The sequence below is a fragment of the Helianthus annuus genome, chromosome 10 (genome assembly GCF_002127325.2).
Source record: "Helianthus annuus cultivar XRQ/B chromosome 10, HanXRQr2.0-SUNRISE, whole genome shotgun sequence".
In the NCBI taxonomy this organism is placed as follows: domain Eukaryota; kingdom Viridiplantae; phylum Streptophyta; class Magnoliopsida; order Asterales; family Asteraceae; genus Helianthus; species Helianthus annuus.
Window position 1 is genome coordinate 154,461,217 of NC_035442.2, and position 24,660 is coordinate 154,485,876.

Genomic DNA, 24,660 nt, shown 5'->3' on the forward strand with positions numbered 1-24,660 from the left:
GGTTATAGATGCAAAGAAGAACCGGCCACGTACTATGACGGCTACTCATGTTTCCAAAAGGGTTGATCCCGTCCGAACTAAGCCCAAACCGTATGTTTCTGATCTCGTTACCAAAATCAGGATACATATAATCAATAGTTCTCCACTGAGGTGAATCTGCCACATGTCTTAGTTTTCCATCATTTATACGGTCATCTGAATGCCAACGCAACAATTTTGATTCCTTCTCGTTTGCAAATAATCGTTTCAGTCTTGGTATAATAGGAAAATACCACAACATTTTAGCTGGTGGTCCATTTTTTGTCACATCATCGTCAACTTCATCTGTATTGCTTTTACGCTTATACCTTGATGCGCCACAGTTAAAACATGTATGATCATTTTTGAACTCGTTTCTATACAACATACAATCATTTGGACATGCATGTATTCTTTCAACTTCCAATCCCATCGGGCACATCATTTTTTTTGCTTGGTATAACGAAAGTGGTAACTCATTGCCTTCTGGAAGCATGTCATTTAATAACACTAATAGATCTGTGAAACTCTTATCACTCCATCCGTGTGTTGACTTTAGGGTAGACAATCTCAAAACAGCACTTAGTTTCGAGTATTTCTTACAACCAGCATATAGCATATAACGGTTTTTCCTCATCTTCAAGTAATTTTCTTAATTTTTCTTGCTCATCATCACCAATATTAGTCTCTAAATCATTATACATGTCATTGAAGTTGTCTTTGTCGTCATTTAAAGTGAATTTTTCATGATCAATATATTGTTCTTTATTATCCTTTTTGTCATTGTCTATTTTGAAAGACGATGTGCTACGATTAGCAAGAGATTCCCCATGCTTTGACCAACAAGTATATCCAGGCATAAAACCATATCTAAACAAATGAAAGTTTATTTCTTTGATATCAAATTTTTGAAAATTTGTACACGATGCACAGGGACAAAATATTAATCGATCTCCCATATTCACGCGATGAGCTTCGGCGGCCTTAAGAAAACTTTGAACACCCATTATATATATTTCATCTGTACGATTTCGGTAGTACATCCAATCGCGATCCATCTGAAAATTCAAATAAACAAAAAAATGATATGAGCGTATACGTATGATGTAAACCGGTTTTCTAAGGAGGTGAATCCTAACCCACTTTTTGAATATTCTATCTCAGAAGTACACATTTTAACGAGACGACATTTAAGAAAAAATCGGCAGCATTTCCCCTTAACTCCCCAAGTATGCGAAAAACCGCAAACCCGTGAGAGTAGAGGAAATACCAACCGATCTTTTCTTAAATGACAGTTCGTTAAAATGTATACATATCCTAAATGAGATAGAATATTCAAAAAGCAGTCCCGAACGGGACAATCCAAAATTTATCTCTATTAGATAAATTTTGGACGGGTAATTCTAAAGGGTTACCTAAATATATATTTATATACCTATATGTAAATGTAAATATATAACATCTATATGTAAATTAAGATAGAAAATTTTCATATATCACTGAAAATAAATTATAACAATGTTAAACACATATAAAATACATTAATGCCTTAGAAAAACAAAAGACAACTTCAATTTCTAATAAAAAAAACATATAACTAAACACATTTAAAACTATTTATAAAACTAAAAAACATTAAGTAACATATGTAAAGAAAAAAGAAACTAACCTTAAAGCTTTAAAAGCTTCTTAATGATGAAATTAAGTGAAGAAGGTGAGAAAGTTGGATGAAGAAGATGAGAGAATGAAGAAGGTGAGAAAGTTGGAAGAAAGATGAAGATTTGGTGGGTTGTTGGAGCTTCTGCGATTTGAATTTGATGAGTATATAAGACGGTGTTCAAAGGTAACACCGTCTAAAGGGTGCTATGTACACATAAGACGGGGTTTAAGCATAAGACGGTGTTGTATGGAATTTTGTTGATTATTTTAATTGGGTTGGTTTAACGGTCATGTGAGGATTTGATTTTAAGACGGGGTTATTAAAATAACACCGTCTAAAGCATGAGCATATAAGACGGTGTTCAAAGGGAACACCGTCTAAAGAGTGCGTATGTAACCATAAGACGGTGTTGAAGCATAAGACGGTGTTTTATGGAATTTTGTTGAATATTTTAATTGGATTTGCACAACGGTCATGTGAGGAATTGATTTTAAGACGGTGTTATTTTAATAACACCGTCTAAACCAAATATTGAACACCGTCTTATGCTCTATTTTGTAGTAGTGCTTTTTTCTGGTTTTTTTTTTATTTCTAGTATTGTATTTTTTTAAGTTAATGAAGTAGTTTAAGTTTTTAATTAAAAAAAATAATTGTGTAATGATTGGAAGGGGTGTTATTGGGCATTATTCCCACTACGGCACTTTTGCAATAACGCCCAATAATGGCCCCATGCTGACTGGACTGACACATGGCAGAAAATGCCCCAGGGTGGGGGCATTATTCATCTAACGACTACGTATAATCTTAAGAGAGGGAGGTCTTGGGTTCAAGTTCCACAGACAACAAGAATAAAAGAAATTTGTCGTTAAAAAAAATTTGATAACACGTGTGTCAAAGTAAATGTGTGTGTGAGTGGGTTTGGTTTAGGTTATGTTTTAGCATTTGATAACACGTTTGTCAAAGTAAAGAAAACTAATCATTAAAATAGAGAGTTTAATTTAGAAAGAACATAAAAGTTGGAGCTAAAGCCATCAGGTGGTTTAGGTGGTTTATGGAGTAGTTGGTATTGGTAGTAGTTTTCATTTGACCAATGTCAATTAATAAACAACTAGGAAAATATCAAATTTACTCCTGTGGTTTTTTGGACTTGAATTCAAAATCTTTCCCTCTCAAGATGTTTAAAAGTTTTATCTTTACCAATGGACCACCATCCCATTGTTGTGTCAAGGGTAATCACCTAGTGAAATATGATATTATAAAACATTTAAAGTTTATGATACGTGTGTAAAAAACGGGTTTGAGCAAGTATCACAAAGAATTTGATACCAAACCTAACTTATATCAGCTATATTTGGGGGTGTTTGATATTGCTTATCATCAATATATAATATTAAAGTTTTATAAATAAGCCTAGAACCTACCATCAATGGTGAAATTTTAATAGTTAAAATTGCGATCGGTGATTTGTTATCAAAAAATTGTGAAGAAAAGTATAATTCTTCTAAAGAAGGTAAGAAAAGTATAATAATTCTTCTAAAGAAAAATCTAATACGGTATTTGATGAAACTATCTTGCATGCCCCCCAATGTGATGGTAAGAAAAGTATAATTCATCTAAAGAAAAATCTAATACTCTCAAATGTTATTTGATGAAACTATCTTGCATGTCCCAATAATTGCCTCTCATAATAATAACGTGTATAAAGATTTCTAACAAATATTATATTAAAGCACACGAAAGCTTGTGAGGATAATCAATATGTCTTTGTCTCTTTGGCGTTTGACACGTTCGGCTCCTTGGCGCCGGAGGCGGTTCGGTTCTTGGATAGAGTTCAGCGTGTGGTCCAGGGGCGTAGCTTATTAAGTGCCCGGGGGTGCACCCGCCCCCTCCAATGTTTCGGTTAGAAGTGTATAATTTCCGATTTTTCGTCCGAAAATTTTAAAATTATATAGGATCGACCCTCCAATTATTTTGCCTAAATATTTATACAATATATAAATCAAAGTAAAGTTTGTTACCACTTTAAATCTTAAAGGTCGTCGGGCTGAGTTGTATTTTTTCGTCCAGGTTTCATTTATCTCGTACCATTATATATATATTGGTCTTTTGTTTGTTAAACAAATATTTAGTTTTTTATAGGTAAGAACGGGTCCTTTGAATAAATGAAATTTTTTTAGTTTTATTTGGAACTATTATTATTTGACCCGACCCGAATCGAATAGCCGGCCCGACCCGGAACATAACGATAGGAAAAAAAATTTGGGTCCATGACTTTACACCCCCTCGAAACTTTTGCTCAAGCTCCGCCACTGGTGTGGTCCACAACAACTTTTCGACCCCTCAGGGCCGAGGCTTTGTTTTTAGTAGATTGGGGTTTTCAAATTCAGAAGGGGATTGTGGCACAGTTTATTGCCCGTCTACCTGTTATCCTTATGTAATTTATTCTGTTCATTGAAATAAAACAAATTTTTCAAAAAAAAAAATTGTTTGGATGAAACCGAATAACGCCCAAAAAGGTTTTTGATCCTATTATATTATGGTCAATTGGTCATCGATGGCAACATTACAAGAACTAACAGGAGTTATTGGGTTTGTTGATTTCTTGTGGTATGAAACTTATTATTAAGAACGACTATAGATACTCCCTAGCATCTATACATGCTAGTTCCTTACTAGATATGTCGGTTTTCTCAAATTGTTGCTTAGATTGCGGGGTGTAGGGCGTGGGTTGGGACGGTGGAATGTCACACCCCAATCGATGGCGGAATCATCAGGGCGCGGCACTGAGCGAAACAGATTGTTCAAAGAAATTCCATAACAACTATTATTACCGAATAGTTTAAATGTCACGTCCCATACCGTGACTCATAAGATAAATTTAGTTATTACAGACATAGATATTCTTCAAACAAAATCATGTTCTGACAACTCAGATTTAAACATTTAAATATAAATTGTCCTTGTTTCTAGACTCTTTCCTAGCCTCGATTTCACAGCAGAGAAAACAAGTAAGCATCCTAAACACCTGTCACATACGTTAAAATAAAGTCAATACATATAATGTAAAGGTGAGCATACAAGTTTGATAATAGCATATAGAGTTCGAATAGTTTACGCATAACCAGCATGTACACAGATAGCAACGATGCATGTAAATTATCGACATGGACCTATCAATACCAATGACTGCGGTTCGGCCAGCATTTCTGACCTGGTCGGCCTTTCGTCTAACACTTGGTTGTTTGTTTATTTGTCATTCTTTCAAGGCATCTTGACAACGTGTTGAACTATGATAACCTTCGTTCCTACCTGTTCCCTTGGCTCGAACAGGAATCACCCAAGTCCGTCCGGTGAACGGTTTGGAATGTCGGTTTAGAGTTTAACCCGGAATCGGTGTACCTTGTTTATAGATCCCGAATCTTGAACCTTTTAATCGTTTGAATGATTAGTTAGCCGGTTCAAGCTCCGTTTCTATCGGTTTGAAAGCATTGAGTGTAAAAGAGTTGAAAGAAAGTTGGGGATCCTTCTTTCAATCCTTCACATCATGAAAATGTTTAGATCCATGATGGATCTTAACTTGTTTATGTGGAAATCGGTTAGATCTAAGCTAATCATAGTGGAATGAGGCCAAAACATGATGTTCTTCAAGAACACCATGATGACATCACCCAAGAACACTTAGATCTTGGTGATTTCACGGTTAGAATCCAAGTTTTGAAAGATAGAAAGGTGTAGAATCAAGTAATGATAAAAAACGTACAAGATTTAGAGTGAAAACTTACCGGGATTGAGAGAAATCTGAGAAAAGGTGAAGAAGATAGCTGGTTCGGTCAGAGCTTTCCAAAAGTGGAAAGTATGACAATGACAGCCCTATTTATAAGCTTCCAAAAGAGGAAAGCGGCAGCCGATCGGCTGGGAGCTCCGATCGAGTGGACTGCTCGATCGGCTGGCATGATGCTAGCCGATCGGCTGGCCTGTTCGATCAGGATGCTTCCTGTTCGATCCGCCACACACTTTGAGTATTTTGCGACGATTTTCGACGTTTCGATTTCGATGGACGATGATACGAATATGATAGAGTTTATAGTCAAATTACTTTTAATCCCAACCACTATATCTAACATACAATCTTCCGTAAGTCACGTTTCGATGTCGGTTTCGATTAAGTTCGATTGCCTTTCGAGTTCCGATTCGATTTTCGATTGATTTGCTTGAATACCATACCAAACATAAAGTAAACACGCACAAGTAACACATAAGGCACACGCACACGTATAACAATACCACAATTCGCATAATTCGAGTCTCGAGTTCGATTGATTGTTAGATCGGTTTGATTACTGATTGGTTAACTTTATCGCATTGTTACTTCCTGTCATTCACAGTCGTAGATCAGTTCGCGTTAAAACACATTCGATTACTTCGATTCTTGCTGATTACAACACTTACTCCACATAATACAACTAAAACACAAAATCGACTATCTACAGTCAAAGAAAGTCAAAGTTGACTTGGACTTTGACTTTGACTTTGACATTCGAAAACACGGGGTGTTACAGCCTCCCCTTGTTTAGGGAATTTCGTCCCGAAATTAGGCTCGAAGGCTACACAACACCGTGATTTACCAATTTGATGCTTCAGATCTATCTATTTAAACAACTGCGGGTACTTGGCCTTCATGTCGCTTTCGAGTTCCCAAGTGAACTCAGCACCTCGTTTGCCTTCCCATCGGACCTTCACGATCGGGATGCGAGAGCGCCTGAGCTGCTTGGCTTGGCGATCCATGATTTCGACAGGCTTTTCCACGAAGTGTAACGTTTCGTTGACTTGAAGATCGTCGAGTGGTACGATTAGATCATGATCAGTAAGGCATTTCCGGAGGTTAGAGACGTGGAAAGTCGGGTGGACGTTACTAAGTTCCTCCGGTAATTCGAGTCTGTAGGCGACTTTTCCGATTCTTTCCAGAATCCTAAAAGGTCCAACATATCGAGGCGCGAGTTTCCCTTTCTTGCCGAATCGGACTACACCCTTCCAAGGTGATACCTTTAGGAGTACGTAGTCACCAACTTCAAATTCAAGGGGCTTGCGTCTTTTATCGGCGTAACTTTTCTGTCTGTTCCGAGCTTTTACCAAGTTGTCTCTTATCTGGTGGATTTTGTCAGTCGTTTCTTGTAGAATCTCGGGACCGGTTAGTTGCGAGTGACCGATCTCGTGCCACACAATAGGCGATCGACATCTTCTACTATACAAAGCCTCAAAAGGTGCCATTTGGATGCTGGCATGATAGCTGTTATTGTACGAGAATTCCACCAATGGCAGGTGTTTGTTCCAACTACCACCAAAATCTATAACACACGCTCGGAGCATGTCTTCAAGAGTACGGATCGTTCTTTCAGTCTGTCCGTCGGTTTGAGGGTGGAATGCAGTACTCAGATTAAGCGACGTACCAAGGGCCGCTTGGAACATTTCCCACAATCGCGAAGTGAACCGAGCGTCACGGTCTGAAATGATGTCATGAGGCGTACCATGATTACGAATGATCTCGTCGGTGTAGATTTGGGCTAGTCGTTCCACCTTGTAGTCTTCTCGTATCGGCAAAAAGTGGGCTGATTTCGTTAGACAATCGACTATGACCCAAATACTGTCTTGACCTGATGGCGTGGGCGGGAGCTTCGTTATGAAATCCATAGCTATGCTCTCCTTCTTCCATATAGGTATCGGCGGTTGTTCGAGTAAGTCAGAAGGTCTCTGATGTTCAGCCTTGACTCTTGCACAAGTTAAACAACTTCCAACGTAGAGAGCGATATCCCTTTTCATACCCGGCCACCAGTACTTATAACGAAGGTCCTGGTACATCTTATCTGCACCGGGATGAATAGAATACCAGGATTTGTGGGCTTCGTTCATGATAATTTTTTGCAAATCGGTCCGCTTAGGGATCCAGATTCGGTCCAGGTAATAGAACATCCCATCTGGTTTGCTTACTAACTGAGCTCCATCATGATAGATCCTTTCTCTCTTCAATGTACGCTCGTTAAAGCAAGCATGTTGAGCTTCTCGGATGAGGGTTTCGAGGTTGTGCTGTGCTTGGATGTTTCGAGTACTGAGCACGTAACTCTTTCTGCTGAGAGCGTCAGCAACCACATTCGCCTTGCCTGGGTGATAACGAATCTCACAGTTGTAATCATTGAGAAGTTCTACCCATCGGCGTTGACGCATATTAAGCTCTCTCTGATTAAAGATGTGTTGTAAACTTCTGTGATCAGTGTAGATTGTACACCTAGTGCCATACAGGTAGTATCGCCAGATCTTCAATGCAAAGACAACCGCGCCTAGCTCGAGGTCATGGGTTGTATAGTTCTTCTCGTGGATCTTGAGCTGACGAGATGCGTAGGCTATAACCTTGTCTCGTTGCATGAGAACACAGCCGAGACCAGGGTTAGAAGCATCACAGTAGACAGTGAAGTTGTCGCTTCCGTCGGGCAGTGTAAGAATCGGTGCGTTGCACAGCATATGTTTAAGGGTTTGAAAGGCAGTCTCTTGTGCATTTCCCCACACAAAAGGCTTGTCCTTATGGGTAAGAGCGGTAAGCGGCACAACGATCTTGGAGAATCCTTCGATGAATCATCGATAATAGCCCGCTAGTCCGAGAAAAGAACGAACTTCTGACGGGTTCTTAGGCGTAATCCAGCTTTTGACAGCTTCAATCTTCGCAGGATCGTCATGGATACCCCGACTATTCACTATGTGACCCAGAAACTGAACGTCCTCCAACCAGAATTCGCACTTGGAGAATTTGGCATAGAGTTGGTTCCCCTGAAGTAACTCGAGAACCAAACGTAGATGTTGCGCGTATTCGGCTTTCGACTTGGAATAGATCAAGACATATTCGATGAACACGATGACGAAACGGTCAAGGTATGGCTTACACACGCGATTCATCAGATCCATAAAAACCGCGGGTGCGTTGGTTAAACCAAAGGGCATGACAACAAATTCGTAATGGCCATAACGGGTTCGAAAAGCGGTTTTAGGAATGTCTTCCTCCTGAATTCGTAGCTGATGATATCCTGAACGTAGATCGATCTTAGAGAAGCATGCTGCACCTTGTAGTTGATCAAACAAATCATCAATTCGGGGCAAGGGGTATCGGTTCTTGATGGTTAGCTTATTCAATTTCCGATAGTCGATGCACATCCGGAACGACCCGTCCTTCTTTTTGACGAAAAGGACTGGCGCGCCCCAAGGAGAGGTGCTTGGGCGAATAAGGGGCTTTGGCAACGGGGTTAGCTCCAGGAATGAGGTCGATACGAAAGTCGATATCACGACTTGGTGGTAGTCCGGGAAGATCGTCAGGGAACACCTGAGGAAATTCACGAACCACTGGAACATCTTTGACTTCAACTTTCTTTTTCTTTCCCTTCTCCGCTACTACAATGTTGGCTAAGAAGGCTCGGTATTCCTTGCGAAGATACTTGCTGGCTTGAATATATGACATAAGCTTGAGACCCTTCGATGCCGATTCACCATATACACATAGGAGATCACCGTTCACGAGCGAGAATCGAATCATCTTTTCAAAGCACACAACTTCAGCATGGTTTTCACGAAGAAAGTCCATGCCGATTATGACATCAAAACTCCCGAGTTGCATCGGAATAAGGTCGATTGGGAAGATGTGATTGTTGAGTTCGAGAGTACAATCACGGAGTACTGAGTTAACGGCAATAGTTCTTCCTGTAGCAACTTCGACTTCGAATGACGAGGATAGATAAGAGCGCTTACGACTAAGGAGATTCTCGAATTCAAATGACACAAAGCAGTTATCGGCTCCAGTATCAAACAAACATGATGCATAAATACCATTCACAAGGAACGTACCATTAACCACGTTGTTATCCGCCTGAGCCTGGCGGGCATTGATGTTGAAGGTTCGGGCATGGGCTGCTTGCTGCTGTTGCTGAGGCTGCTGTTGTTGCTGTTGCTGCTGGGGCTCTTGCTTGACTACCCTGTTCGGGCATCTGTTGGCAAAGTGGTTAGGGTCACCACATGCAAAGCAGACTCGAGGATTTGCTGCAGGTGCTTGAGCTGCTTGTTGGCCTTGAGGGGCAGGGAGCAGAGCTTGGTTGGCAGTAGCTTGAACTGGGGCTTGACGAGGACCGTAGCGGCAGTTCGCAGTGAAATGACCGTACAGGTTGCAGTGAGCGCAAAATCGGCAAGCTAGACCCACCGGATGGTGATACGAACATGTCGGGCAGAGTGGGTGAGGGCCTGTGTATGCACGCTTTGCTGGCGGTGCATTGATCACTGGAGCTAAACGCTGGTGCTGCTGCTGTTGAGCTGGTACAGATTGTAGGGGAGCAGCGTTTGTTGCGGCAGCACAGCTCTTGTTGCTGGAGCTGTTGTTGTTCTTCTTCTTCCTTCTTGAGGACTTGGAGGATTGAGCAGATGAGTCGGTGGGTGTTGCAGTGATTTGGTGCAGAGACTTGGTTTGCTTATCCCAGAAACCAGACTTGACTCGCTTATCATTGATCTCAGCGGCGAGTAGGTAGGTTTCCTCGATCGTTGCTGGCTTGGCGGCGTGAACAAAGTCGGCTACACAATCGGGTAGGGCTCGGATATACTTCTTGATGGCTTGATCGGAGGTCTTGACTTGATCAGGACAGATAATGCTAAGCTGCTTGAAGCGAGCAGTGAGAGCAGCGTTGTCTCCATCCTTCTGCTTGATTCCCCAGAACTCGTCCTCCAGCTTTTGGCGCTCATGAGGAGGGCAAAATTCTTCGATCATAATCGCTTTCAACTCCTTCCATGATAGCCCGTAAGCTGCATCATTTCCGCGCTTGTTTCGTTCGGCCGTCCACCAGTCTAGAGCACGGGACTGGAAGACGCCTGTAGCATTGAGAGTACAGAGATGCTTAGGACATCCGCTCTGGCGCAGAGTGACTTCGACCGAGTCGAACCAGTGAAACATGGCTGTCGGACCATCTTCGCCAGTAAACTCTTTTGGCCCGCATGCTTTGAACTGCTTGAAGCTGAAAGCAGCCTTGCTTGAATCCTTAGGGATTTCAGCTCGTGATTCTTCAGACGACTTGCTAGCGTTCTCGTACACCTCACTCACAGCTTTCGCCACAGTTTTGGAGATGATAGCAGCGAGACGTCTGTCCCTCTTTTCCTGACGGGTAAGTGGGGCTCGAGGTCGGGATCCAGACGACGACATGGTCTGCATTAGACATCGTCACGAGTCTCAACACAACGAAATCGAATCTCACCTCACACGTCTACTACTATCTAAAGCTTAGAATCTCGTCGAAACACATATCACGTAAACACATATGCACAAAACCACAGATGCACGTAAGCACAGAAGCACATAAACACAGAGGCACATAAACACGAAAACACGTAACCATTTAATCACAGAAGCAGTCAGAAAACAGAAACCTATCCTTCAAAGTTCGCGTGTCGTTCAAATATCGTATCGGATAGCATCGTATAGTATAGCCTAACTTAGTCGTACAGCACCTTATAGTATGATATCGTTCTAGAGTTGTGATAACTGGATGTCGAATTGAGATAGAACAGCAGTTGCGAGTCGTGTGTGTTGATAGCAAAATCGAATAATATCCCAAAACATAAGCGTAAAACAAGAAAGCACACATAAACATATAAAATCAACAAGTCATCAGAGTACACAGTTACGGTTCTCCGAATCGAAACACATAAAATCGAGAGATAGATTGTCTGCGCCTACTAGACATCGACTACCCAAGGCAACTCGACTATTCACAGTAGACTTGTCATCACTTTCGACTTTAGAGGTCGTGTTTCTGCCTCGATTCTTGGGCATTCCACACACGTTCCCTAGGTCATACTTGTGAGTTCAGGTCGTTGGAGTCCATCGAGGCCTTAGTGAGATGAATAAAGTCCAGAACAAACTGCTAAGGTCAGGGTTTCACCCCTTGGCTTAGCAATTTCTTCCTTGTTTTTAATAAAATAAAGGAGATTATTCGTCAAAATATGGATTTCACTCCTGATTTGGTATAACCTCCTTTGTTGGTTGGTGAAAATAATGGGATGAGCATGAATAAACGAATAGAATCGGCATAAGTCAGGCAGCTTGGTCAGGAGTTTACGGCTTTCACACCTATTCCCAACTAATCCTACCGACTTTTATTTGAAAACTCGAGTGCAGTGATAGTGGAGGATTGCAGAATAAGCGCATAAACTTGGTCTGATGGTTCCTAACTATAGTCTAGGTCTCTAAGACGGCGACCCGGACTAGGTCGTGTCTAACCTAATTCCCTATAGTTATGGCTCTGATACCAATCTGTCACACCCCAACCGATGGCGGAATCATCGGGGCGCGGCACTGAGCGAAACAGATTGTTCAAAGAAATTCCATAACAACTATTATTACCGAATAGTTTAAATGTCACGTCCCATACCGTGACCCATAAGATAAATTTAGTTATTACAGATATAGATATTCTTCAAACAAAATCATGTTCCGACAACTCAGATTTAAACATATAAATATAAATTGTCTTGGTTTCTAGACTCTTTCCTAGCCTCGATTTCACAGCAGAGAAAGCAAGTAAGCATCCTAAACACCTGTCACATACGTTAAAATAAAGTCAATACATATAATGTAAAGGTGAGCATACAAGTTTGATAATAGCATATAGAGTTCGAATAGTTTACGCATAACCAGCATGTACACAGATAGCAACGATGCATGTAAATTATCGACATGGACCTATCAATACCAATGACTACGGGTTGATTGTCCGAGACAGTTCGCACTACATGATCACCACCGTAAATCATGCAAGTTGATTGTCCTTAACAACCCCCGTGTGAACGGGTGCTGAGTCCAAACTATAGTACTATGTTGCTAAGGCAGGTAGACAGCTTTCCACGTGTAAACATAATAACCAGCATACATTTGATCACGTAATACATGCAATCGGTTAGCGTTCAAATAGTTTGAATAGTGTGTTCGATTGTGATTTGATAAGTAACGTATGTAACACCCAAAAGTGCTAAAGCAAAAAGGGTTCGAGTATACTCACAGTGATTGATTGTGGATTGAAGGGAGCGCGGAGAGTAAGATTAGCCTGAATAGTTCGATAGCATAACGATAAGTAACGCGGAAAAGTAAACAAGTGTGAATGGATCGGATAGGCTGGTCGATCGAACGGCAGGTTCGATCGGACGGCCTGTTCGATCGGCTGGTATATCCGATTGGACAGTCCCGTTCGATCGGCCGGTAGGCTCGATCGGCTGGACCATTCGAGTGGATTGTTTCTTCCTCTGGTGTGTTTGTGTTAGAGGATTTGAACTTTTGAAGTTTTTGTTGCAGTATTTGAGAACACTAAAGTGTTCCTACCTTTCAAGTCGGTCGATCGAGCGGTTCGCTCGATCGGCTAGCTCACTCGATCGGCTAGCTCACTCGATCGGCTAGGAGTTTCAGGATTAGTCCTCAACTGAATGTCACTCGATCGAATAGTCTGTTCGATCGGCTGGCACTCCCTACTACGAACGAGTTGTGAAAACGATTAAGTGTTGAAGCATAGTATCTCATGATCCGAACAGTAATGTTTACCAATCGAGTGACATGTCCGATCGAACACTACTTCATCAATACTATACCTCATAAAATTTTGAAAGTGTGGGACCATGTGCGAGCCGACCGGCTGGCCCGGTCGATCGGCTGGCAAGTCCGGTCGGCTGGGCTGTTCGAACAACCTAGCCGTTCGGCCAGCATTTCTGACCTGGTCGGCCTTTCGTCTAACACTTGGTTGTTTGTTTATTTGTCATTCTTTCAAGGCATCTTGACAACGTGTTGAACTATGATAACCTTCGTTCCTACATGTTCCCTTGGCTCGAACAGGAATCACCCAAGTCCGTCCGGTGAACGGTTTGGAATGTCGGTTTAGAGTTTAACCCGGAATCGGTGTACCTTGTTTATAGATCCCGAATCTTGAACCTTTTAATCGTTTGAATGATTAGTTAGCCGGTTCAAGCTCCGTTTCTATCGGTTTGAAAGCATTGAGTGTAAAAGAGTTGAAAGAAAGTTGGGGATCCTTCTTTCAATCCTTCACATCATGAAAATGTTTAGATCCATGATGGATCTTAACTTGTTTATGTGGAAATCGGTTAGATCTAAGCTAATCATAGTGGAATGAGGCCAAAACATGATGTTCTTCAAGAACACCATGATGACATCACCCAAGAACACTTAGATCTTGGTGATTTCACGGTTAGAATCCAAGTTTTGAAAGATAGAAAGGTGTAGAATCAAGTAATGATAAAAAACGTACAAGATTTAGAGTGAAAACTTACCGGGATTGAGAGAAATCTGAGAAAAGGTGAAGAAGATAGCTGGTTCGGTCAGAGCTTTCCAAAAGTGGAAAGTATGACAATGACAACCCTATTTATAGGCTTCCAAAAGAGGAAAGTGGCAGGATCGGCTGGGAGCTCCGATCGAGTGGACTGCTCGATCGGCTGGCATGATGCTAGCCGATCGGCTGGCCTGTTCGATCAGGATGCTTCCTGTTCGATCCGCCACACAATTTGAGTATTTTGCGACGATTTTCGACGTTTCGATTTCGATGGACGATGACACGAATATGATAGAGTTTATAGTCAAATTACTTTTAATCCCAACCACTATATCTAACATACAATCTTCCGTAAGTCACGTTTCGATGTCGGTTTCGATAAAGTTCGATTGCCTTTCGAGTTTCGATTCGATTTTCGATTGATTTGCTCGAATACCATACCAAACATAAAGTAAACACGCACAAGTAACACATAAGGCACACGCACACGTATAACAATACCACAATTCGCATAATTCGAGTCTCGAGTTCGATTGATTGTTAGATCGGTTTGATTACTGATTGGTTAACTTTATCGCATTGTTACTTCCTGTCATTCACAGTCGTAGATCGGTTCGCGTTAAAACACATTCGATTACTTCGATTCTTGCTGATTACAACACTTACTCCACATAATACAACTAAAACACAAAATCGACTATCTACAGTCAAAGAAAGTCAAAGTTGACTTGGACTTTGACTTTGACTTTGACATTCGAAAACACGGGGTGTTACAGCCTTCCCTTGTTTAGGGAATTTCGTCCCGAAATTAGGCTCGAAGGCTACACAACACCGTGATTTACCAATTGATGCTTCAGATCTATCTATTTAAACAACTGCGGGTACTTGGCCTTCATGTCGCTTTCGAGTTCCCAAGTGAACTCAGCACCTCGTTTGCCTTCCCATCGGACCTTCACGATCGAGATGCGAGAGCGCCTGAGCTGCTTGGTTTGGCGATCCATGATTTCGACAGGCTTTTCCACGAAGTGTAACGTTTCGTTGACCTGAAGATTGTCGAGTGGTACGATTAGATCATGATCAGTAAGGCATTTTCGGAGGTTAGAGACGTGGAAAGTCGGGTGGACGTTACAGAGTTCCTCCGGTAATTCGAGTCTGTAGGCGACTTTTCCGATTCTTTCCAGAATCCTAAAAGGTCCAACATATCGAGGCGCGAGTTTCCCTTTCTTGCCGAATCGGACTACACCCTTCCAAGGTGATACCTTTAGGAGTACGTAGTCACCAACTTCAAATTCAAGGGGCTTGCGTCTTTTATCGGCGTAACTTTTCTGTCTGTTCCGAGCTTTTACCAAGTTGTCTCTTATCTGGTGGATTTTGTCAGTCGTTTCTTGTAGAATCTCGGGACCGGTTAGTTGCGAGTGACCGATCTCGGGCCACACAATAGGCGATCGACATCTTCTACCATACAAAGCCTCAAAAGGTGCCATTTGGATGCTGGCATGATAGCTGTTATTGTACGAGAATTCCACCAATGGCAGGTGTTTGTTCCAACTACCACCAAAATCTATAACACACGCTCGGAGCATGTCTTCAAGAGTACGGATCGTTCTTTCAGTCTGTCCGTCGGTTTGAGGGTGGAATGCAGTACTCAGATTAAGCGACGTACCAAGGGCCGCTTGGAACGTTTCCCACAATCGCGAAGTGAACCGAGCGTCGCGGTCTGAAATGATGTCACGAGGCGTACCATGATTACGAATGATCTCGTCGGTGTAGATTTGGGCTAGTTGTTCCACCTTGTAGTCTTCTCGTATCGGCAAAAAGTGGGCTGATTTCGTTAGACGATCGACTATGACCCAAATACTGTCGTGACCTGATGGCGTGGGCGGGAGCTTCGTTATGAAATCCATAGCTATGCTCTCCCACTTCCATATAGGTATCGGCGGTTGTTCGAGTAAGCCAGAAGGTCTCTGATGTTCAGCCTTGACTCTTGCACAAGTTAAACAGCTTTCAACGTAGAGAGCGATATCCCTTTTCATACCCGGCCACCAGTACTTATAAGAAGGTCCTGGTACATCTTATCTGCACCGGGATGAATAGAATACCAGGATTTGTGGGCTTCGTTCATGATAATTTTTCGCAAATCGGTCCGCTTAGGGATCCAGATTCGGTCCAGGTAATAGAATATCCCATCTGATTTGCTTACTAACTGAGCTCCATCGTGATAGATCCTTTCTTTCTTCAATGTACGCTCGTTAAAGCAAGCATGTTGAGCTTCTCGGATGAGGGTTTCGAGGTTGTGCTGTGCTTGGATGTTTCGAGTACTGAGCACGTAACTCTTTCTGCTGAGAGCGTCAGCAACCACATTCGCCTTGCCTGGGTGATAACGAATCTCACAGTCGTAATCATTGAGAAGTTCTACCCATCGGCGTTGACACATATTAAGCTCTCTCTGATTAAAGATGTGTTGTAAACTTCTGTGATCAGTGTAGATTGTACACCTAGTAATTTTTTTTATATATACCGTACTTTGTAATTTTTTTTATTTTTTTAGGATTTAATAGGTTGATTTTTTTTTATTTTTTAGGATTTAGTAAGTAGGGGTTTTTTTAGAATTTATTAAGTGAGTTTTTTTTTTATATTTTAGGATTGTCTTTTATGTAACTTTTTTTTAAATTAATATAAGTTGTGTTTTTTTATATAATTGTCAACTTAAAAAAAAAAACCCACATGGCACCCCCATGCCGGTCTGGTCACGCCGCTTCCACATCCCATTTTTTTTGGTTGTGGACTGGTGGAGCTCATATCTGCCACATGTCAAACAATGTCGTCAACCCAATCCTCTCCACACCCCATAGTCATAAAGAGATTTCCATTCTAGATATGTTGGTTTTCTCAAATTCTTGCTTAAAGGGATACAAGAAGTGTTCTTCAATATCTCTTTAAAAAGTATTTTGGTAAAAAAAAAAGTTTGCTCCAACCATACAGTTTTACACTTTCACAAGGTTTTCAAAACACAGGAACACAAAATTAGACTTGCGCCTGGCTGATCAAGTGGTGTACTCCACTACTACAAAGTTGGAAGGTGTAAGTATAGTTATTTTTAACATTACTCTATGCCTAGTTACTCCCAAATTAGATTAAAAGCATTCTCTATTTGGATTAAGTTATTCTACAAAATCTCTTAAAAATAAAAAGTACACAAAGATATGATGAATCACACAAGATAACACAATGTCGAGCAAAATATAATACAATGCCGAAAAATATAATACAATGTCGAGGAAAAAAGACACAATGAGGTGCAAAAAAGGCACATTGACACAAATATAAAAAAGACACAATGATAATAAACAAAAATTCTAAAATCTACAACCTATAAATTCAAAAGTGAAAACTAAAATCTCACGTCGTAGAATTCGATGAGACGGTTCCAATATCGTTTGAATGAGGTCAATCGGAGTCCGTTTGTTACCTTTTATACGACTTCTTAGTTTTAGGAGTCTTTGTATTTGATCCTAAACCTTGTTTATTTATCCTAAGAAATCTAAGAATTGCTATTAAAAAAACAAAAATTATGATGAGCTTAATTGTCAATAAGTAATTACTACGCATCTATATATCTCTAATAAAGCAAACCATTGGGGGACACATGTCACCCTATGGTTGATGCCAAATAAGCAGCCACATAAGCATACATGTGGTATATCTCAAATGAGAGGACATGTGGCATTGCTCTAAGGGTATGATTGATTTTGGCTTCTTTGATACGCTTGGTCTCTATTCTCTCACTCATTCTCTCAAATCTTTCAAACGATTGCTCCAAAACCCTAATCGGCGATTCCCCCTAATCGGCGATTCCTCTACTGAGCAACCCTAATCGGCGATTCCTCTACTGAGCAACCCGGAAGGTTTTAATTAACATTCATCGGAGTTCAAGACTCTAAACTCGACGGTAATCTCTTTGTGGTTCGATTATTCTATTCTGTCATTTGATTCGTTTGATTTCGTTAACGGCTGAATGTTAAAAGCACCCCCTTTCTTTATTGAATTGTGTTTATATGCTCGATCGCTGATTTAGATAGAATTGGGTTTATGGGTTTGTTGATAAATGGAATTTCGATTAGTAATTTACTATTTTTTGTGCCTTGATTATGATACTCTGTTTGCACTGTTCAATTTGAAGCTCAATTGATGAGTGATGGGTTTGATTTGCTGATTAGTACTTCAATTTTATGAATTCTAATTGCAATTATCTCTTTGAATCTTATATTGACCGGTGATGGACCTGGTCAGCCTCAACCTAGAATGGCATTTACTAGTGATGCTTTGTTAATACGTGGATGTGGAAGAACGGATTTTTAGGTTCAGTAGTATAATTAGTATTTTAATAAGTGGAAACTTTGTCGATAATAGTTAGTTTTTTTTATAATCATTTTGGTTGCAGGGTGGAAGTTCTAAGCAGCTATATGAATCGGTCCACTCACAGGCAAGAACATACAATTCTACCAATTGAAAGACGAAGAACTCATATGCATCATGTTCTTGATTTTTCTTTAAAATGCAACTGAATATCTTTTGGTTATCATCTGTCTAGATCTTTACATTGCCAAAGGACACGTTCATCTATCATGTTCATGATTACAAAGGTTTCACGCTTAGCAGACTTTTTTTGGGCAATTTACATACCGAATGTAGGTTCAACCAATGGTTTTCAGGTTAGCACTGTGGGAGAAGAGATGCTATATAACCCTCACCTCAGAAAAGATGAGGGACGTTAATATCATTCTTTATGCTAGAGTTGGAAAATATGTGCATAACTAGGCTACTGCCCGCGTGAACTATTTACTAAATAATTATTTGTGGCAGAGTCTGATAAAGGTATTGCATTTTTAATAGATAAAGCCACCTAATTTAATTTTATTCAAAACTTAGATGGTTAAATTATTGTTGGCAGAACATTGTAATGTACTCAAGAGGGCTTTAAATATAAGTTAAAAAATGCTGCTGCTTAATATTCACTTGCAGTCGTTGAAGAAGAGAACGCGATTTTGATGGAGTTTGATAAAGGTATTGCAGTTTTATTGGTAACACCTCCTGAATTGATTTTATTCCAAATTCAAATTCAGATAGTTAAATTATTGTTGGCAGAACTAAAGTGCGAAAAACTGAGGTCTCTGCTCGGTGTAATAATGTCGGTTCTTGATATATGTTAATCAAATGCTGAGAAGAAAGTGGCTGATAAGGAATTGACGAACGGTTCTAGCAATGATACAAGCAAATCCAGGTTTGCTAATAATTTTTCTTCAATGATGTATATTTTTTGTGGTGTTTGGATGTGTGCATTGTGGAACTGGTTATGCGAACATATCTTCTTTATTTTGTTTAACTATAAATACAAAATATGATAGTATATTATCAACCAACTATTATAATGTTCTCTGCATTTAGGTTATCGTATATAAAAAATGATATTTTTTCACTATATTAACAGGTCAAATGAGAGGAGTGAATAAGTAAGTAGTCTTAGTTTTTCCTTTAACAGTAGGTTTTTTTTATTTTTATCTGGAAACTGATGATTTAACTTATAGTAACCCGGGTCAAAATCCAGATCCCGTGTCTACCCATATCAAGAAAAAAAAGGACCCGAATTTTTGGAGCCAAAACACCAAATCTAGATGCCCTCATTGAGTGCCACATCACCCCATATTATTTTCATTTAAAATTCAAATTTTGAATTTTCTAGGCATTAAAAAGGATGAAAGTAATGTTTTTACTCATTTTGCTGTTAACAAGTATATGGTTTCTGGTGTCTTTTGTTGTTTTTCGTTCTCCTATTTAAAGACTTTGTTTTAGTTTACAGGTCATGGACGCGAGGATCCTATGACCCGGTTTATCACCCACGTTATAATTTAAAAAAAAACACGATTCTTATTGATTTGGTGTTCACTATCCCATTCACAGGTTCTTTTTTCCAATCGCCTCCTGATGTATTGCAAACTACTAATAGCACATCACCTCCAAACCAAGTTCGTTGTTTATCGATTTCTAAAATGATTATGGTCGGTTCTTATTGGTTTTGTTTGGGTTTTATTCTCGATTTTAAATCCGTCAGTTAATGGAGTCTTAGTTGTTCTGTCGGTTCTATTTTCCTTTAAAGATTTTTTGTGTGTGTGTGTATGGGGGGGGTGATGTTTGATTTGCATAGATCTGAAGTAAAAGATGTCTCTCTTTCATAATCTTGATTCTTGAAGTTGCCATGTACAAGCCCTGGGTGGAGGAAAATAAAACTTAGATTGTAAGTGTGCCTTTTAAAAGGGGGGGGGGAGGGTTGTAAATGTGTGGCTGCTTCTCCAGCTTAACATGATTGGTAATTACACATTTGGTTAGCGGTTTGTGAGCTCTATCAACAAACACATATATATTGACCGGTGATGATTGTTCAGGGACATCAATTCGCATGAGTAATGGTGTTCATACCACACACCCAAACAGTCTTTGTTAAGCTCTAACAACTTATTTTATTCATTAATTTTTTTTGCATAAGGGGGTGCTCGAATTGTTTATTTAAAGAGGAAAAGTGGAAGCGCAATCTCTGAAAATGAAAACAACATTGTGACAAAGTCTGATAAAGGTATTGCATTAATAATCGATAAAGCCTCCTAATTTGATTTTATACAAATTCAAATAGTTAAATTATTGTGGGCAGAACACTGGAGTGTAGTCAAGACTGTTTTGGATACATGTGAATGGAATGCTGAGAAGAAAGTGGTTGATAAGAAGAGGAATACACATGAATGGAATGTGGAGAAGAAAATGGTTAATAAGAAGAGGAATACACATGAATGGGATAGAAGCTCAATCGTTGTAGTTGAAAACAACATTGTGACGGAGTCTGATAAAGGTAATATGTACATATCGATGATTAGCAAGATGTACATATCGATGATTAGCAAGATGTGCCTACGGTAAGAACATTAATCATAGAGACTAGCTTGGTGAAAAGACTGAATGGACTATTATTCAAACTTAAGTCGCAATAAGGAGATAGAAGGAAAGGAAATGTAAGCCCGATACACATTTTTTGTATGCTTATGACATTGATATTTAGTTATAGCGGTTGTGTTAACTGATCAACATTAGTAGCACATTTTATATTTCATCAACTTTAAAATACTTTAGTTGTAATTATTAAAGTTACTTCAGTTGAATATTTGATGTTAACAAAGGTGTTCGTGATTCTTTGAATGTTTGTTTTTTAACGTTAATAATAATTAGATGTTGGAAACAATTTAATATGTATTTGGGTTTGGATTTCCGTGACCCAAATCATCATTTTCTTAATAATTAATCAATGGTTGAACTATGTTTAAAAAAGTTATATTATTTTAGTATTATTATATTGAGGCGGTGTAAAATTACTACTATTAGATAGAGATGGTAATATTACCAATAAATTTTGTATTTAATTCAATATTTACAAATATGTGAATCATTTATAGTTATATGACTTCTAAACATTTAACTTTTTCCCTATCTAATGTAAAACGGCTCACACTTCCATCAAGGATATATATATACACACACACACACTTCATAGTATTTTTATTTGTCAAGTTGCTTATACCGGATAAATATGGGAATGTAACAAATAAAACAACTAATGTGGTCTACAAGAAAGTTTTTTTTCGGGATTTGAATAATTTTCTTCTTTTTTTGTCTTTTAATGTATGTGTTTTTACATAGTATTATATTTTGAACATAAATAATCAGTTTTTGGTTGAACCCGTGTTTCACGCGGGAAATAACCTAGTTAATGGATATAAGAGAATCTTACAACCTCTCAGTTGAAAATTTTCTTATTTTGTCAATATACAACAACAATCGTATTCAATAAATCCTACAAATAGCAAAGTTATTGGTAGGGTCTGAGGATGGTGAGATGTAGGCACACCTTACCATTATCCCTAGGGATTAAGAGGCTGCTTCTAGAGAGACCACCGACACCAAAGACATATAGTAGAAAAGCGAGAAACTAAACAAATCTATAAACAGAGTGCTACTGCATAACAAAAAAAAAAGTGGTGGAAAGGTAACATAGTGAAATAGAACAGATATTTCGAATCACAAGACCCTACTTAAGCATATATGAAAAAACACAATCAATGCAAGCGCTACTAAGTAACAAAAAAAGTGGTGGAGAGGTAACATAGTGAAATAGAACATATATTTCGAATCACAAGACCCCACTTAAGCATATATGAAAAAATACAATCAATACAAAATCCGCCTAGACCATAAAAAACACTAAGCATCTACCCCAATTAATGTATCTACTGCTAAAAGTCCTTCACCTTAATCCTTAACCTTATACACATAGTAATTATAACATGGTTATCAAGATGCATTTAGTTTACATCAAGCATTTATATTGTAACACCTCGTAATTTTTGTCAAATAATATAATGACATGTGTCCGATAAACTCTCAAATATGCCTAATAATTTGAACGAAAGGGACTAATATTGTAAATTGTGGAAGTAAGAATGTGGAGGGACCAAAAATGTTAACATGCCAAAATTTTGGCCTCGGAGTAACACTTACGGACCGTAAGCCTTATGTGCTTACAGACCGTAAGAAGGATAAAATAATTGTCGCTGCCACTTGGTTACGGACCGCAAGGCTTATAGCTTACGGTCCGTATGTAATTCAAAACCAGTGGGCATGCTGTGGGCTTACAGACCATAAGCCTAAGGCCCTTACGGTCCGTAAGCAGTGTATCTGGGCAGATTTTGTTTGCTAGCCAAGAAATTCTGCCCTTGCCACATATCCGCGATTTTGCCACCCATCTTCAGCTTTTAACACATCCATGGACACTTGGAATGATCCTACAACAATCCTTAACACCTGGATTGATCTTGCAACTCATCTTCTAGTATGAATAGGACTCTTGATGTAACACCACGTAAAAACGTGTCCATTATATATAGACACGTGTCCTAAACTCTAAATGTATGGAAGATTGAGTTTGAAGGACTAAAGTTGACAAACAGTGAAAATATGTAAGCGAAGGGACTAAAAGTGTCAACATGCCAAACTTGTGCCTCTGAATGACCATACGTGAAGAAAATATTCTTAAACGAGTGATTAATTGGATATAAGAAGTCGTTTGTGAAAATAATCAGAAGATTATAAAACTACAAGGGTTAAACGTGTCAGCATGTCAATTCTGACCTCTGAGTAACCTTTTAACGAAACCGAGGCTTCGAAATATTCAAATATACTCTCAAGAATAAGTGATAAAAATTTCACGTGGTTTCGAGATCGTTAAGCATGTTTTCAAGACTTTGGGCCATAAGTGTCAACTTGATAAAACTTACATTCATAGTGATATTTAACGAACCCGAGCCTAACGGAGTTTGTTTATACATCCTTGAACCTCAACAAACTAACTACAAAGGCCTTATATGTCAAAAATAAGGTTAAAAAGGGTTTCCAATAGCCAAGGACTAAAGCTGCCAAGTTTCAAAATATCTTAGCCTGTAAAACAGGTCTACGCGGCCCGCGTAAGATCCTTTATGATCTTACGCGGGCCGCCTAAGAACGCCCAGCGCAGAAAAGGGCTGCCAGGTGCAGGTCATCTTCTCCAAACCGACTTAACTTTAATTGTATCGATTCTTTGTGCCATATATCGGTCTTAATAAACCACTAGGACACCTGGGGTGATCCTAGGGCCTCCCATAACAGATGTGAGTGATCTATGATCTGGCAAAGTATTATATAAAGGCCTTAGTTCTTGAGTTCAAGAACTCACTTTTGCAAATAAGCTTCAAACATCCATCTCTGGTGCTAGCAAGGATTAGGAGAAGATTCTAAGTGTAGAAAAGACAGCTAGGACCATTAGTAAGCTTCTAATTACTTGCTTAATCGTTTTAATTAGCTTAATTACCGAAAAGTCAAACTTGTCGTAATTTAGGTTTGACTTTCAGTTTAATCACATATGGTCTAACCACTGATCAAAACGAAAGTGGTTATAGAACCATAATAAGGTAGGTGATTAACCCTTAAAAGGGCACCTCCCAATTATCTCGTTTGGCCAGTTAATTGTCGGGTCAAACTAGTTTGACAAAAAGTCAAACTGGACAGAATGTTTGAAAACGATTTAAATTAGTAAAACAGAAGTTCTAAATTATATTTCAACATTCTAATGACTTGGTAATTAATATTAGAACATGCTTTATCAGTCCTAACCCGACAATTAATAGTCTAAGGTCAGTTTATAACCGAAAGTCGCAAAAGCTTGACTTTTGCTTTGACTTTCAGTTCTGACCCGTTTAAGCTTAATTCTCCATGTTTTAAGCTTCCATTAGGACCACATTACTTAATAGTATAACCCTCTAGAGTTATATTGCATGAAGCTTAGTGGTTTGAATTATATGCACGTGATCGTTAATATGCTTAAAAATGCCATAAACGCCCTTTTGACACACAACTGAGATTTTTAGCAATGTGAATGGACAAACACCTTTGCTACTGATATTTAGACTTGTCCTGAAAATTTGACATCAGTTTGAGGTCTAGATTAGGAGTTATGCTCAATAACGTAATTAGAAAGCTTTTTATTAATTAAATGGCGTATTTAGC

General features: G+C 39.3%; 2 long non-coding RNA genes across 8 annotated transcripts; one reads left to right on the plus strand and one right to left on the minus strand.

The window, feature by feature from the left end:
* Window positions 1–889: 889 nt before the first annotated feature.
* LOC118483176 lies at window positions 890–1,942 on the minus strand. Its single transcript, XR_004869784.1, has 2 exons — window positions 1,688–1,942; window positions 890–1,076 (listed from the first exon to the last, which is right to left on the minus strand). It is a non-coding gene; the product is annotated as an uncharacterized LOC118483176 (long non-coding RNA).
* A 15,796-nt stretch (window positions 1,943–17,738) lies between these two features.
* Window positions 17,739–21,258, plus strand: LOC110886091. 7 transcript variants are annotated; one of them, XR_004869787.1, is made up of 7 exons: window positions 18,296–18,381; window positions 18,464–18,897; window positions 18,974–19,086; window positions 19,168–19,303; window positions 19,880–20,045; window positions 20,564–20,650; window positions 20,726–21,258. It is a non-coding gene; the product is annotated as an uncharacterized LOC110886091 (long non-coding RNA). The 7 variants fall into 7 exon arrangements; XR_002562616.2 differs by having other exon boundaries at window positions 19,981–20,045; XR_004869788.1 differs by having other exon boundaries at window positions 18,464–18,665; window positions 18,735–18,897; window positions 19,880–20,650.
* Window positions 21,259–24,660: the final 3,402 nt, after the last annotated feature.